Source organism: Poecilia mexicana, unplaced genomic scaffold, assembly GCF_051168715.1.
Source record: "Poecilia mexicana isolate PSO_F unplaced genomic scaffold, ASM5116871v1 scaffold_4, whole genome shotgun sequence".
NCBI classification, from domain to species: Eukaryota; Metazoa; Chordata; class Actinopteri; order Cyprinodontiformes; family Poeciliidae; genus Poecilia; species Poecilia mexicana.
The window spans coordinates 21,060,180-21,077,465 of NW_028263373.1; the positions used below are offsets into that span (position 1 = coordinate 21,060,180).

The 17,286-nt window shown below is 40.3% G+C and overlaps 1 long non-coding RNA gene across 1 annotated transcript; it reads left to right on the forward strand.

The window, feature by feature from the left end:
- The first annotated feature begins 1,489 nt into the window (after positions 1 to 1,489).
- On the forward strand, positions 1,490 to 2,163 carry LOC106930616 (uncharacterized). Its single transcript, XR_015762767.1, has 2 exons — positions 1,490 to 1,788; positions 2,134 to 2,163. It is a non-coding gene; the product is annotated as an uncharacterized LOC106930616 (long non-coding RNA).
- The last annotated feature ends 15,123 nt before the right edge of the window (positions 2,164 to 17,286 follow it).

Below are 17,286 nucleotides of genomic sequence, written 5' to 3' on the forward strand. Positions count from 1 at the left end.
ATTTAAATTGTCATCATTAATTGCAGGTGCTCTGGGAGTATGTTGAAGCTGCAAATCTGCCTCTTTAGCTGCAACTCAGGGGAACCAAACTTGCTGTAGACAGATAAACACAATTGCACATGTCCTTGTGTACAGGAGCATAGACAGCATCAGACAGAGGGTTTTGGACTCTTGGCTATTGAGAAACGATTGCTTCCTGAAGGTGTGGACTCTGTTGACTCATTTTGAATGTTGACATGAATTATTAGTCTAAGCTAGGAGCATTTTGAGAAGAGAGCGAATCATTGAGAATACAGGCCCAGATATGTGACAACTAAAACTACTAATGTGTGAAATGGAGAATATTTTGTCTGTTTTCTTAGTTTTTCTGTACACCATAGAATTTCTATAGTTTACTCATTTATGACTAGCATTTATGGCAAAGGATTAATGACTTGAGAGGAAGACTGTGCATACTTGAGTACGAAAGGTTAGCTGTTTTCAAAGCATAGCTGCTGATGTTCCACAAATTTCTAAACCTAATGGCCTCAGCTTGGTATGATTACATTAAAAGGGGGCGGGGGGAACTGTTTTTGAATAGTGAGCAAAATATGAAACACATTTTTTGCTATGTGTAAAGTTTTTGGAAGTCAGTGTTCTCTGAAGTAAATACAAACCTATGGCTGAGATGTGCACATTTAATCATGATTTGCTGACCAACAGTTCTTGTATCCAGATCTTCATCAGCAATGTAATGAGTGCAGCAAGTTATACTTTGTATGAATCATGCACAAGAGCATCTTGTTCTATTTTAGTAAATGTGGTCCAGTTTGCTGACAAAACACAACTATTACTTTCAGCATTGCTGTTTTTAACAAAGAAGTCACATGTCAGTGTAGTGGTTATAAAACTATTTTAGATAACTAAAAGGGAAAACAAGATCTAGAGATCGATTATTTTGGTCTTTCAAGTTCAGCGCTACAGGCCGACACAGTAAAAAGTAGCCTAAGTTTAACTTCGTTAAACTTAGGCTACTTTATGTATTTTCTTTAATATTATGTATTTTCTTTAATGTTACTTTTCCGGTTATGTTTGTTTATAATTCTTGAAAAGTTCAACCTTTTTAGATTTTACATTTTGAGAGTTTGTTAATCGTTCGAGTCTCGATTGGTTTTGTCTGATCGGAGGTAGGGGAACGCGACGCTTCTGCTCCTCCATTACAACACTGGAGACGAGAGCAGTAACATCGTGTCCATGTTTTCATTATTCCCCTTTACAGGTAAAGCAACTTACATATAAGGTGTGACTTTAAAGCTATTTAGTATGTTTGTTGAATGAACAGGGAGCGTTGTGGAGGCTGTGATAATTATAGTTTTTTTAAAGAGCTACTATAGTCACCTTAGTGTAACATAGTTAAATTGGTTGAGGTTAAATCCTGCTAAAATGCACCATCTGCTGGTAAAAAGTTGTATTGCATTCACCCTAGAAATAGCGAGGTATTATGGGTAATCCTCAGAGCCATGAGGATCACTGACGAGGTAACGTGTCTCTGTCATGTGTTAAAGAAATATTATTAATGCATTTTGTGAAGTGCGGTTGTGGTTGTCGTTTTTGCATATTGTTGAAATATGTTCGGTCTGGGTCACGCTAGTTCTGTTATTATGTCGTTTTTGTCGTGTTTGAGAATGTTTAGTTCGTGGGAAAGTGCAGTGGGAATTTCCCACGTGGTAACATTATGGCTCCTCCTTGCAGGAGCTTGTTTTATGCCAGAGACTGACCTTACCTCCATGCCCGTTCTGTGAAATGCAGGTATGTTTTACCAAATCTCCTGTAGCAGATGGTTAGCATGACACTGAGTTTTATATTAACAGTTTTATACAATGATGTGGTTAATTTATGTTTCTGCATTGTTCTAAAATGCAAGGTTATATAAACTAAAACATAAAAATGGCATCCAGTAAATAAAATGTCAGCATTTTATTTTATTTTTCAGAACATTTTAATTAGTTACTTTATTTTCTCTAAAAAGGAGACTCACTGGTTGTCCTTTTATTGTAAAACAAAATCCACTATACGATCACTGTAATTTTAAATTATTTTATTGTGGTTATTGTATTATGGGTAATCCTCAGAGCCATGAGGATCACTGACGAGATGGAGAATTAAAGAAACAGCTGATGCCAACTTGAGCAGCTCCTTGTCGTTCATTACCACACCGATAGAAGCCACCAAAACCACATAGGCCACAATGGTGCCGTGACTCGTCGAGAACTACATCGGACCGGGCTGGTGACTTCTGATCCTCACGTCGCTGGTGCTCCACTGTGTCATCTGAATTTGCAACGGAAGTCTAAGTAGCGCATCTGAGTGTGTTTGTACATCTTTGTGAAAGGACATTTCTTTTGAATGCTCTTGGACTTTTGTCAAGATGAGTTTCAGTAATTTTGGACAATCAAATGTGACTCCACTCTGTATTGGCAGAGGCAGAGGGTTCTCTAACACCCCTGTTCCATTTTCATTGGGTAGTCCATCGCTTGATGTACATACTGTAAATGACTCATTGGTGACTGGGGAAACTGTTACACCCAGTGGTCAGACCTGTCCTACTATTCAACCTCCTCAGTGTTCTAGCACATCTATCCAAGATTCTCATGTTGATAATGCTGGGCTAGTGGATCAGATGAGCACTATTGTCCAACAAATAGGGCAACAGCTGGCTGATAGTGTTATGGCACACCTGAACTCAAGCAGCCCAAGTGGAACTGTAATTGAAACAACTCGAAATGAGAACCATCAAGTCCCATGCGGCTCACTGGATCTTTCTCAGGTCCAACTCGTCTCCAGAAGCCAGGTGAAGGAACCACCTATTTTTAAGGGGGAGAGTTCTGATACGGTTACAGTTGATGAATGGGAGGACTCGATGAAAAATTACATAAAAAAGAGTGGTGTGCAGCAAGAACACCAGGCTGAGGAGATCCTTATCCATCTTAGAGGCAGAGCGAGGGATGTTGTGAGGTGTGGAATACGCAACTGTGGAATTGATGTTCAGCGTAATCCACAAGCCATCTATTCGCTTCTGCGCAAACATTTTGGGTCTGATCAGTGCTCTCCCGTACCACTTGCTGATTTTTACTCCACCCGGCCAAGAGAGAACGAGGATCCATTCGAATATTGGCTAAGATTGAATGGAGCAGCTGATGTTGCTGCTAACCGACTTAAAGAACAGGGTAAGACCTTTGACAATCCAAGTGTTGAAGTCACTCGCATGTTCATCAGATACTGCCCATGTAAAGATTTAGCTCTCACCTTCAGATCCAAGACCATAGAAAAATGGTCGGCACAAGATGTTCAGGAAGTGTTGGATGAGTATCATATGGAAAAGGGACTGCGGTCTGCTGAGAAAGAAAGCAGACTCAGTGTGAACCGAGCAGAAGTGGCCTGCACAGCGCCCACATCTGTTCAAAAGCAGGAACTGCAACAATGTGTGGCCCCAGACAATTCCACAATGGAAAGACTGATTGGCATGTTGGAGAAAGTGCTACTTCAAGCCCAGTGCAACTCCCAGTCCAGCAGAAGGCAACCTGTTAAAAACCGTTTGCCGACTATTAAAGGACTGAATGACATACCATGTTCTGTGTGTAATGATAATTCTCACACTGCGCGTATGCACTGCCGACAGAACAATCTGTGCTTCTTCTGTCATCTTCCTGGCCATTCAAGTCGAAACTGCAGTCAGAGAGATCAGCTACCTTCCCACAACCAACAGGAAAACTGAAAGATCTGCGTGGAGGGGAGGACAGCGCAGATCCTCTTAGTGACACTCCCACCTTGGATTCTTCTGATGAGGACTGTGAGACTCTGTACATTAATTACAGCAGCAAGGGTCCACCACAAAAGACACTGATTGTGCAAGCCCCTCAGAGACTTTCTAAGACTGACAGCTTGTTCTACACGGATGTGACTGTTGGAGGCACACATTCCCTCAAAGCCTTGGTTGACAGTGGATCAATGGCATGCACCATGAGTGAGGAAGCAGAAGCAAAACTTTCAAACTATCTCACGAACCTGGATAAGAAACCAGCCGCTGATTTTGTTATTGTTGGATGTGGAGGTCATGTCGTCACACCTTCTGCATTGTATGAACTCACTCTAACAGTTTTTGGCTTTAATGTCATGATCCCTGTTCTAGTGGTTCCGGGCCAATCTGATGAAATGATATTGGGCAGTAATGCTATCAGATGGCTGATTTCACGAATGAAAGTCTCTTTTGATGAGACAACTGACTGTTCCTCTCAGAGAGACATTCACAAAGACAATTTGCCCTGTTTAATGTCTCTGCTGTCAGACTCGATGTCCTGTGACCCAGGCATGAAACCCATCAAAGTGGGCACAGCCAAACTCAAAAGGTCTGTTACTCTCCAGCCCCTAACTGAACATTTAGTTTGGGCCAAACTGCCTACATCTGATGTTTCTTTAGTTGGATGTTCAGTCATCATTGAACCAACTCAGTCCAAGTGCAGACCCAGACAAATCCTAGTGGGGAGAGTTGTAGCATCATTGTATGCTGATGGTTGTGTTCCTGTCAAGATTGTAAATCCAACTGAAAAACTTCTCACTCTGAGAAGAAATGCAAAAGTTGCCGATGTGTCCACTTGTGTTTCTGTACATGACTTCACCAAACCTGAGTGCATCCAATCCAACACACAGTACACCAAAGACCCTGTAGAAACACCAGTAACTGACGAGGAGATGTCTCACATTCTGAGTGAAATTGGACTCCAGGACTTGGACTTCTCATCTTGTGAAGTCTCCCTTGAGTGGAAAAATAAGTTACTGCAAATAATTCAGCAGTATGAATACATCTTTTCTCGGCATAAAATGGACTGTGGGGATGCTACTGATTTTGTGCACAGAATACGTCTGGTGGATGACAAGCCCTTTAGGCTACCATACAGGCGTGTTCCGCCTTGTCATTATGAAAAACTGCGCACTGCTCTGAGTGAAATGGAGGAGTTGGGAATTATTCGTAAATCACAAAGCGAATACTCCTCTCCTCTGGTTCTGGTTGTGAAGCCGAATGGAGATCTCCGTATCTGCAATGATTTCAGATGGTTGAATGCGCGAACCGTTAAAGACGCGCATCCATTGCCTCATCAAACAGATGCCCTCGCTGCACTTGGTGGGAATGTATTCTTTTCCACCATGGACCTGACTTCAGGGTTCTATAATGTGAGACTACACGAGGATGACAAAAGGTTTACTGCCTTTTCGTCTCCTTTTGGCCTGCATGAGTACAATAGGATGCCTCAAGGCTTGACCAACAGCCCCGCAACTTTTATGCGGATGATGATGTCTATTTTTGGGGACCAAAATTTCACTAGCTTGCTATGTTATTTGGATGACCTGATGGTCTTTGCCCCATCTGAACAGGTTGCGCTTGATCGGCTCCAGATGGTTTTCTCTCGTCTGGCTGCAAATAACTTAAAACTGTCTCCCAAAAAGTGTCACTTCCTTCGTAGGTCAGTGAAATTTTTGGGTCATGTGATAAGTGAGGATGGTGTAAGCACTGATCCTAGTAAAGTTCAGGCTATCAGTGAGGTACAGGAAACTGATCTTATGGAGCCTGATGGTGAGACACCATGTGCCAGGAAAATTAGATCCTTTCTTGGGATGGTCCTTTATTATCATCACTTTATTGGGAAGTGCTCCGTTAAAGCTAAACCACTCTTTAGCCTTGTAGCTGAGCCACGAGTGACAAACAAAAAGGGGCGAGGCAACAAACCCAAATTTAAAAAGGGTCGGGTTAAACTGTCCCCATCTGACTGGACTGATGAGTGCAAGGAAGCATTTAAAACTTTGAAAAATGAGTTGATAAGTGGTGTTACCTTGGCTCATCCAGATTTTAATGCTCCATTCATCCTTGCAGTTGATGCCTCTTTTGATGGCATTGGAGCTGTTTTGTCACAGCTTCCTCCTGATGGAAAGGTGGCTAGACCGGTGGCTTTTGCCAGTAGGACTCTCTCACGCTCTCAGCTAAACTATCCAGCACATCGCTTGGAATTTCTTGCTCTGAAATGGGCAATCTGTGACAAGTTTAGCCACTGGCTTAAAGGGCGTCATTTCACAGTCTGGACAGACAACAACCCATTAACGTACATACTAACCAAACCAAGGTTAGATGCGTGTGAACAGCGGTGGGTGTCCAGGCTCGCTCCCTATAGTTTTGATCTGAACTATGTTCCTGGTAGCAAAAATGTTGTCGCTGATGCCTTGAGTAGAGAACCATTTGTTCAGTCATGCATGAGCCATCGCATTGTAACTGAACCATATACCGCACTACTTAACCAGGTGAACGGTGTGGTGGAGAAAACGGTCCAAGACGCGTTTCGTTGTACGACCAACTGTCAGTTGGTTGTTGAATGCACAGATGACGATGCTGAGGTGCCCTCACCAACTTCCCAGACATCATTAACATCACAAGATGTGTCAGCTGTTCTTGAGGCACATGAGTCTGGAGGTTTCAGTCAGATGAGAGCCACTGATCCAGCTGTCTTGCAACTCAGTGACACTGATCAATCTGCCTTGCTGCCAAAGAGTGAACTTGCTAATTTACAAGGTCAGGATGGTGTGCTGGGCAGACTTTTCTATTATATGCAGCGTCACAGGAGACCCACCAGACGTGAACGAGCAAGTGAGTCACCTGGTGTTTTAAACCTGCTGAGACATTGGCCTAAGCTTGTCATTAAAGATGGCCTGATTTACAGAGTTAAGAAAGACAAACAAATGAACATGACAACTCAACAGTTTCTTGTCCCTGACTCTTTAAAAGCCAAAGTCCTCCAAGGAGTGCACGACTCAGCTGGTCATCAGGGCCAGGCCCGCACACTGTCTCTCGCCAGACAGAGGTTCTTTTGGATTGGGATGGAACGTGACATCATTAACCATGTCAAGTGTTGCTTTCGATGTGTGGTTGGCAAAACTCCAGAACCTAATGACAGAGCTCCCCTTGAAAGTATTCAGACCTCTGAGCCAATGGAACTGGTCTGTATTGATTTTTGGACAGCTGAGCTCTCAAATAAGCGTAGTGTGGATGTCCTAGTTGTAACAGACCACTTTTCCAAGATGGCACATGCATTTCCATGCAAGAATCAGTCAGCCAAACAAGTTGCTCGTCGTCTGTGGGATGACTTCTTTTGCACATATGGATTTCCTAAACGCATTCATTCAGATCAAGGAGCAAATTTCGAAAGTCTTCTCATCAAAGAACTTCTGGAAATGGCTGGCATACAAAAATCTCACACTACACCGTACCACCCGATGGGGAATGGCATTGTTGAACGTTACAATAGAACCTTAGGAAACATGATACGTGCACTTCCTCCCCAGTCCAAGGCAAGATGGCCTCAGATGCTCAAAATGCTAACATTCTGCTACAATTGCACTGAGCATGAAACAACTGGATTTGCACCGTTTTTCCTTATGTTCGGCAGGATCCCGCGCCTGCCCATTGATGTGGTTTTCCAGCACGCTCTGTCAAATGGCCCAGTTGTAGACCATCATGAGTTTGTCTCCCGCCTCAAACATGACCTCTCTGTGGCTGCCCGCATTGCCCGACAAAACAGTTCATCAGAACAAGCCCATCAAGCAATGTGCTACAACCGCAAGGCTAAAGGTTCTCCTCTCGATGTGGGTGACAGAGTTTTGGTTGCTAATCGTGGTGAGCGAGGGAAGAGGAAGATTGCAGACAAATGGGAATCAACGGTATATGAAGTGGTGTCTGTGAAGCCTGATATCAATGTGTATTGCATCAGAGACCCTGTCACATCAAGGACAAAGGTTCTCCACAGAAATCTTCTCCTCCCTGTCAACTTTCTTACTGCTGCTGCCGTTTCTGATGATGTGGACAATTCCTCTTGCCCTTCCACAGCAGGAAGTGGACCTTCTCACCCTGTTGTGCCTGATGAGGTACAGGACAATGAAACTAAAACTGTGAACTGGCTTTTGCAGATGGACGGAAATGGTTGTATGGATGAAGTTGTTGTAAATCACCCTGACTGTGCTTCTGACATTTCAGTATGTGGTTCTTCAGTAGACATTGTGTCTCCTGTCTCAAGTGATGTGACCAAGGATTTGCCTGAACCTCATCTCCCTGAATCTGTTGCACTGTCAAGCTCTCCTGAACCAGTTTCCAACCTTACAACTGCAGCTGTCCACTCTGAGCTCATTCAGCATGATCTTTCAGCTGAACATAGTATTGACACAAAACTGGACTTGCCCGCAACTGATGTTATTTGCACTCAGCCTTCTCGGCTATGCACTAGGTCGGGTAGGCCTGTTAAGCCTCCGGCCAGACTTATATGTGAAATGAATGAACAGGTTGTGGATGATTCAATGTCGACTGTGGACTCTCTGTTTTCCTTTGTAAAGACAATGTTTGCTGGGTAGATTTGTGTTAATTCAAAGTTTTTTTTGGGGGTTGTTTTTTTTTTCTCGGTGATTGCCTTATAGAGCAACGGTTGAATATCAAAAGGTGTAAATGGCATCTTTTGGGTCTGTGTTGGTGAGAGTATTGGCCACACTCTTGCTAGCATTATTCCTTAGGGGAAGTTTTGAACTGATGTGACAACTATGTGCTCTCTTTATCGCACTTTTATTTTAGTGCTGTGTGTGCTTGTTTGATGCAACCCCATTTTAGCAGAATTTAAGGGGGGTGTATGTAACATAGTTAAATTGGTTGAGGTTAAATCCTGCTAAAATGCACCATCTGCTGGTAAAAAGTTGTATTGCATTCACCCTAGAAAGAGCGAGGTATTATGGGTAATCCTCAGAGCCATGAGGATCACTGACGAGGTAACGTGTCTCTGTCATGTGTTAAAGAAATATTATTAATGCATTTTGTGAAGTGCGGTTGTGGTTGTCGTTTTTGCATATTGTTGAAATATGTTCGGTCTGGGTCACGCTAGTTCTGTTATTATGTCGTTTTTGTCGTGTTTGAGAATGTTTAGTTCGTGGGAAAGTGCAGTGGGAATTTCCCACGTGGTAACATTATGGCTCCTCCTTGCAGGAGCTTGTTTTATGCCAGAGACTGACCTTACCTCCATGCCCGTTCTGTGAAATGCAGGTATGTTTTACCAAATCTCCTGTAGCAGATGGTTAGCATGACACTGAGTTTTATATTAACAGTTTTATACAATGATGTGGTTAATTTATGTTTCTGCATTGTTCTAAAATGCAAGGTTATATAAACTAAAACATAAAAATGGCATCCAGTAAATAAAATGTCAGCATTTTATTTTATTTTTCAGAACATTTTAATTAGTTACTTTATTTTCTCTAAAAAGGAGACTCACTGGTTGTCCTTTTATTGTAAAACAAAATCCACTATACGATCACTGTAATTTTAAATTATTTTATTGTGGTTATTGTATTATGGGTAATCCTCAGAGCCATGAGGATCACTGACGAGATGGAGAATTAAAGAAACAGCTGATGCCAACTTGAGCAGCTCCTTGTCGTTCATTACCACACCGATAGAAGCCACCAAAACCACATAGGCCACATTAGCTTCCTGGCTAGCTGTGTTTTGTGTGTGCTAGATTTGTTTTACTGTGCCAGTGTAATGTCTGAAACTGTTTTGTAATTTCATTACAACACTGGAGACGAGCAATAACATCGTGTCCGTGTTTTCATTATTCCCCTTTCAGGGGCGTAACATCAGCTCCTTCGTGTTGTAGCAGTTCCCAAGTCTGAATTTGTCAGCAAAAGCGTGTTTGAATGCTACATGCAGCTTGATTTTTGTAAAGCCTGTCTTCACTTTGGACCAGTTGTGCTTACACGGCGTTACAAGTGAGTAAACTATATCTGATGTAGCGCTAGTGACATTTGCTATTGTTGAGGTCTGGCTTTGCATTCAGCCAATCCATCTCTCTTTCATTGTTGTCAGTGGAGAAACCTCGATGTTCCCAAATGTCATGCTTTAACTTAATGTGCGTCTATAAGCTTGGATTTGCTTTTAAAAGTGAACAGACAGTTCTGCATGTGCAAAGGGTTAACGCAATACCGCAGTCATGTGGTAGAAAAGGTTCATATTGATGATCAAATGTCAGAACACTTACACAGCTAACATAGAAGCTACTGTTTTATCCATAAAGTAAAAGTAAAAAAAAAGTCCTGCATTTGCATTTAGATCTAGAGGTGGAAATTTGATCAAGTCAAAATTTGGGTTTTACAATTTGAGCATCATTCAGTTGCTGCCACTGACCTGTCAGGGGGCAGCATGGTGCCTAAGACGCCCATAGACTGTTGCAAATAGTTTAATGAAATTTGACTTCTTAGGTTAAACCAGTAAATCATTTGGCAGATACCAACAAATTTTCTCAGCAGCATCAAAGCGACTGGCCTTGTTTCTTTGCTGCTTTTTAACAAGAAGCAACAACAACTTACAACAGTGAGTGATGTCACTGACTTTGTTTTGGACCAGAGCAACCGGTTTTGTTCCCACTGGGTTCCCGTTGGATGCTGATCATTTTCATTTGCCTAATGCATTTTTATTAAGAGACAGATTAATTAAATTGAGATCTGAATTATGATCAACAGAAATTAAGTGTATTATTATGTGAAATTGAATCATTTTAACAATTTCTTTGTGTAATTAATCACAAGCACAACACTGCTAATTAAGAGAAACTGGTTAAGTACATGCAGGCAAGCTGTTTATTTTAGCGTATGAAATGGACAGAAAAGGAGACAAAATTATACTTTGTGGTTATAAAATCAAGGTATGAATTGGCAAACAGGGACATTGATCCTGAGCCCCTGACAGAACTCCCTTATCTGCATCACTATATGGAAGTACATGTCTTTTAGATTCTTGATTTTCTGTTTTATAAAAGATTTTCAAGAACCACATTTAATTTTCTTAAATTTGCAACCCTACTTGTTTTGTCGCTGTGTTTTAATTTTGTTTGCTTGTTTTATCAATCTTGATCTCAATGAGACAATCTGTATAAATAAAGGTAAAATAAAAAACTATAACAATTTCTATAAACTATGTCAAGGTTATTTTACAATATTGTCAAAGCATAAAAAAAAACAAAACTGACCCACATAGCAAGTTGGAGGCAAGAGCAAACTATCCTTCAGTGAATGAAAGTCAAAGCTTACATGAAGAAATCAAGAGGCGTAAATGATAATGATAGTGAATTACAAAATATTTGGCAAGGAGTTTCTTCTACGAGGTGGAAGAGAGTAATTCTGGGATGAGAAGCAAGTGGGTTTATTTTCTGATGAAAAACAGGAAGCAGGAGAGTGGGGCACTGATAGAATATAATATCTGAGTCATGAGGAAAAGAAAAGAACACTACGATTAGGAAAATCCGTAAACGGAACATAAACCAACACAAACACCTTAAAAATTACTCAATAATCAATCAAAACTGTCAAAATTCTAATATTTCTTTCACTCATGGCAACAATGATTTGTTATGTCACAGGTTAAAAACGGTTTACACTGAAATCCTTTCTTCTGGCTGCACTTTTAGGCAGCCGTGGAATAAAACAGGTGGGTTATCGCCTTGCCTTACCTTTTAAAGACTGCAGCCTCAGATGAAATGTGAGCTGTTATTGCTCTTCTTAAAGACTGAAGCCTGCAATATCCTGTGGCAGGGCATCAATGCAGCTAGGGATGAGCCTGTGAACATGTTCGACTTTACTCTGTCTCAGCTCTCTGATAAAAACATATTGTGGGTCAGCTAGTAGAGCAGAGGCTGCATTGCTAAATACTGGCCATTAATTCACTGCATTTAAAAAAGGGCGCTTGGTAAATGTCCACAGGATGTCTAAGTGAACATTCTGTCACATTAACAATGCGAAAATTAGCCTGAAAAGTAAAATAAACTCTCTGAGCAGAGGCAGACACTATAAATCAGTATCGATGGATATGTGTCTGTCAAAAAAGATTGTCAATATACTGAGATCATTTTTCTTTGTCCATATTTTGAATCTTTATATGAATCCTCCTTTCCCATTGTCCCGAAACAAATTGTTGTACACTTGCCAAAATAAACACCGGCTGTTTAATTGTTCCTGACTGATACTCTTTAGAAAGGAATGATAGCAGGTGACAGGTAGTAACAAAACAGAATAAAGTAATCTTAACCTACTTAAATGTCATTAAAAAAAGTTATTATGAAAAGAAACACCTATACAAAACAAAAGCCATGCAATAAACTGAGCAAGCAAAAAATGAATTATATACATTGCCAGAACAAAAAAGTACTGAAAAAGTAATAAAAAGTTGGAATCCAGACCAGAATTAATCTATTTTCCTCTCACTATTAATCAAAAGCAACTAACAAATGGGGTTTTAGCCTGGAGTCAAAGGAACTTGGTGTTTCAGCATTTTTGCAGTTTTCTGCAAGTTTGTTCTAGATTAAAGCAGCATTAAAACTGACTGCTACTTCTAAACATTTGGTTCTGATTCTGATGCAGAACTAGAAGACCGTAGTGATCTGGAAGGTTGGTACAGTGACAACAGATCTTCACTGTATTTTGGTGGCAAGCCAAATAAACTCAACATTAATCTTAGAAATGTTCTTCAGGCTTTATAATTGCCTTCATGTGTCTCTGGATGTTCAGGTCCAGATTTCGGGACTGATCGCTAATTTCTAGCTGAAAGAACTGAAGCTGCATGCTGACCCTAGATCATTCATCTTTAGGTAAAAAGATGGTAACTTCAGTTTTGTTTCTGTTCAGCTGAAGAAAGTTATGGCACATCCACACATTCAATTCTTCTAGGCATCTAGATCATTTTCTTTACACTTGGTTTGTGCAAAATTCGGGAATAAAAGATCTTTCCTACCAGCAGCTGTTAGACTATGAACATCACATATACCAAAAAACTTTGTGTTTACATCTTTGTTGGCATTTGTACTGTTATTTGCTTGTTCATTATTTTATTCCCTTTGGTTTGTTATTTTGTTTGTATTTCCTTTTAATTCATGTAAAGCGTTTGAATTGCCTTGTTACAGAAAAGGTGCTATATAAATAAAATTACCTTACCGATAGTCTGTTGTCTTGAATTCAGAAATCCACATATGCATATTGTACCTTAATGATCCAACTCGGCTTCAATTTCTGTTTACTGCACAGTACAACCCCTGGCAAAAAGTATGGAATCACCAGTGTTGGATGAGCAGTCATTCAGACATTTCATGCTGTAAAACAAACTCGGATCAAAAACATGACACAATATTAAGGTCGTTCCAAAGTGCAACTTGTTGGCTTTCAGGAACACTCAAAGAAATGAAGAGAAAACATTGTGGAAGTCAGTGAATGATACTTTTATTGACCAAACACAGGGAAATAAATATGGAATCACTCAATTCTGAGGAAAAAAGTATGGAATCACTCAAATTGGAGGTAGAAAAAAGGACACACCCAGTCTATTTCCTTTCCCTAAATGGACACCTGCCCCAGATTAGATGTGCCCGTTAGTGTGCAGTTCACAACACCTGCAGTCATGACACCTTGGAGGGCTGCTGGACGAAGTGGAGTGGCGAGAACCATGACTCCAACAAGAGAAATGTCCCTTGAAACAAAAGAGAGGATTGTGAAACTTCTTGAAGAAGGTAACCCTTCACGCATGGTTGCTAAAGATGTGGGCTGTTCACAGTCAGCTGTATCCAAGATATGGTCCAAACACAAACAGCATGGAATGGTTGTTAAAGCCAAGCGTACTGGTAGACCAAGAAAGACATTAAAGCGTCAAGACAAACAACTAAAGGTCATTTGTCTTGAAAACCAAAAAAGTACAACTAAACAGATGAAGCATAAATGGGAGGAAGCTGGAGTCAATGTATGTGACCGAACCGTAAGAAATCGCCTAAAGGAGGTGGGATTTCAATACAGGAAAGCTAAACGAAAACCAGCATTGACACCTAACCATAAAAGAACGAGACTCCAATGGGCTAAGGAGAGGCAATCATGGACTGTGGATGACTGGATGAAAGTTGTCTTCAGTGATGAGTCAAGAATCTGCATTGGACAAGGTGATGATGCTGGAACTTTTGTTTGGTGCCGTTCCAGTGAGATTTATGAAGAGGCCTGCCTGAAGAAAACAACCAAATTTCCACAGTCCTTGATGATATGGGGCTGCATGTCAGGCAAAGGCACTGGGGAGATGACTGTGGTTAATTCTTCTATCAATGCACAAGTTTACATTGACATTTTGGACAGTTTTCTCATCCCTTCAATTGAACAGATGTTTGGAGATGATGAAATAATTTTCCAAGATGACAATGCATCGTGCCATAGGGCAAAAACAGTGAAGGCATTCCTTGAAGAAAGACACATTCAGTCGATGTCATGGCCTGCAAATAGTCCAGATCTCAACCCAATAGAAAACCTGTGGTGGAGATTGAAAAAAATGTTCCACAAGAAGGCTCCAACCTGCAAAGCTGATCTGGCAACTGCTATCAAAGAGAGTAGGCACCAAATACTGTTTGTCCCTCATCAAGTCCATGCCTCAGAGACTAAAAGCTGTTATAAAAGCCAAAGATGGTGCAACTAAATACTAGTGATGTATTTTGAATGGTCTTTTGTTTATGTGTTTTTCATGATTCCATACTTTTTTCCTCAGAATTGAGTGATTCCATATTTATTTCCCTGTGTTTGGTCAATAAAAGTATCATTCACTGACTTCCACAATGTTTTCTCTTCATTTCTTTGAGTGTTCCTGAAAGCCAACAAGTTGCACTTTGGAATGACCTTAATATTGTGTCATGTTTTTGATCCGAGTTTGTTTTACAGCATGAAATGTCTGAATGACTGCTCATCCAACACTGGTGATTCCATACTTTTTGCCAGGGGTTGTACTTTGTTATAATCTATGCCTTACCGTATTCTGGATTTTTTTTCTGTATAAATTTCTAATAATTTAATCTTTGTATGAATCTACATGCTTCAATGTCTTGTCAATTTGTTCTATTCTTCTATTCTGTCCTTTTCCATTTTGAATGGCAAATGCTCATAATTGATTTGTCTCGCTACATTATTCAGTGGAAATACAAAGGACTTTTAAAGAATAGTTAGCGTCTTGACATAAGACAAAACGTTTTGGATCTGATATCTGCAGAAGTAGATCATCTGCACAGAGAAAAGTTTTTTTTAGTTTTTCATTTTTATTTTTGTCGTTTGAAATAGTCTTAATCCTACTTTTTGCAATGTCAAATAAAAAAAGAGCACAGGCAGCAGGCATGTATTGTACACCTGTGAAAATTTAAGAAATAAGGCCCAAGAAATACTCCACAGAGTCTTTGGCATTTAGCTGAATGTTTTCATGGTAAATATGCCAAATGTTCAACTGTTTGAATTTTTGCATGATCATTCTATTTATATCCATCATTTTACACAACTGCTTTTACATTACATCATTTGTGTTTATGCTAGCTGGTCTGTATCAATTTTGAAAATAACTTTTCATCTGTATTTTATTTTGATAAATTTTTGGGGGAAGAAAAAACCAAAAGTGGATTTGATAGGTACTCTACTGTTTTTGTGTCCGCATGTATAGGTGAGCCTGTGTGCTTGAAAAACAGCGGCCGCTGTGGGTGTGTGGGTAAAACGCAGAGGTCAGCTATCACTTTGAAACATGCTGGTCCTTATCTCTGTCACAAGGTCTAATAGAGTAATGAATCAACATAAAGCCTGCGACTCTCCTGAATGGACTGCTGCTTCCTCCAGCAGCACTAGCGCTTTCCTTCAAATACACTTACTGCCTCTGTAAGCATCTTTTGCCCTCCTCTGTTGTTTATGGGCAGTTTTCAGAAGTGCCTGAATTGTGACTACTGTCAGAGGTGTATTCACACATGAGCAGCTCAGCCGCCTCATCCTCTACTCGCCTGTTAAGAAAATAACCATAGCCTCAATAAATGGAGTAGGAGTCTCTTTGATGGGGATGAAATAGAGGACAAAGTAAAAGCAGCCTGTCTATAACTTTATGATTGCACTGTATGACCAGAGCCTGATAGCTGCTTATACTTTCATCATTATGAGTTTTGTGAGCTATTGGGGGTGAAGGAATAATTCACAGCCTGAGGAACCAGCAGAAGAAAAGGTCTTCAAAAAAAAAAAAGATTTCCCAGCTGTCTACAAAAGATATATGAAGTTTAGCCGAAGCATTCAACTGGCAGAAAGAAAATTACTTTTGTGAAATGTATTAGGTGTTCCAAGCCTCCAACTGCTGATATTTAGCAGGTGCTACGAAGAAAATGACATTGTTCTTTCAGTGGCAGTTTGAGTGATTGTGGCCAAACAGTATGATTCATAAGGCATTTTCTTGTGACGGTCTACTACATGTTCACAACACCATTCAAGTCAACGGTTACTGAGATCACGGGCTTTTAGAACTAGCAACGTTTTGTTTATAAGAAGTAGAACAAATAACGGCGCGTCCTCCATGGATGGGAGGCTTTAAAATAGCTTTTAAACTCACACATCAAAATGGAGTCTTACACTAGAACTGAAGATAAGGAGGAATTTTCCACTGCGGTGGTAATATTACATTGTATTGTAGCCATTCTACAGCACAATGCGATATTAAGGTTTGTGCACCTGAGATTCAGATGATGTGAAGGACAATGAAACAATGAAAGTTTGGGATATAGTAAACAAACACAAAAACCAGAAAATAAATATGTGAAAACTGACAAAAAAATAACTGTCACTTGATTAAAATTTTATCCCAAGCGGGTTGTTATGACAAATTAAATGGCAAATATCACAACATTTAGGAGTCATGAAACCCGTAAGTATTATGTTTGAAAGATTCATAATTGGCCTTTGGCTTGTTTTTTTTTTTAAAGTCAGTAAGTAATTTTCTAAAGCATTTTGTAGATCTGGCTGCAAAACATCTGGGCACACATACAAGGCTAATATTGAACAGCCAAACCTGGAGTTGCATAATCACTCATTTTAACTATTATTGTGACCTCAACTTTAACCTCTGCAGCTTGTTAGCTCTTTTTAAAATCTGGGTTTTTCACTGGTCAGCAGCTAATACCCACCCTAAAAGTACTTTTCAAGATTGGCTGTTTTATTTGTTAAGACCAACTAGTTTGTCTTATTTGGTGGTCAGTGAGTGGTCACAAGCCACTGTTCTGCATCGTTTAGATGTTTCCCACAACCTGATTCAAATATTTGAATTACCTCCTCAGCATGTCTCCAGTTTCTGCAAAAACCTTTAATTACCCACTCACTGAAGCCAGGTGTGTAGCAGCACGGAAACGCAACTAAAATATGCAGAACAAT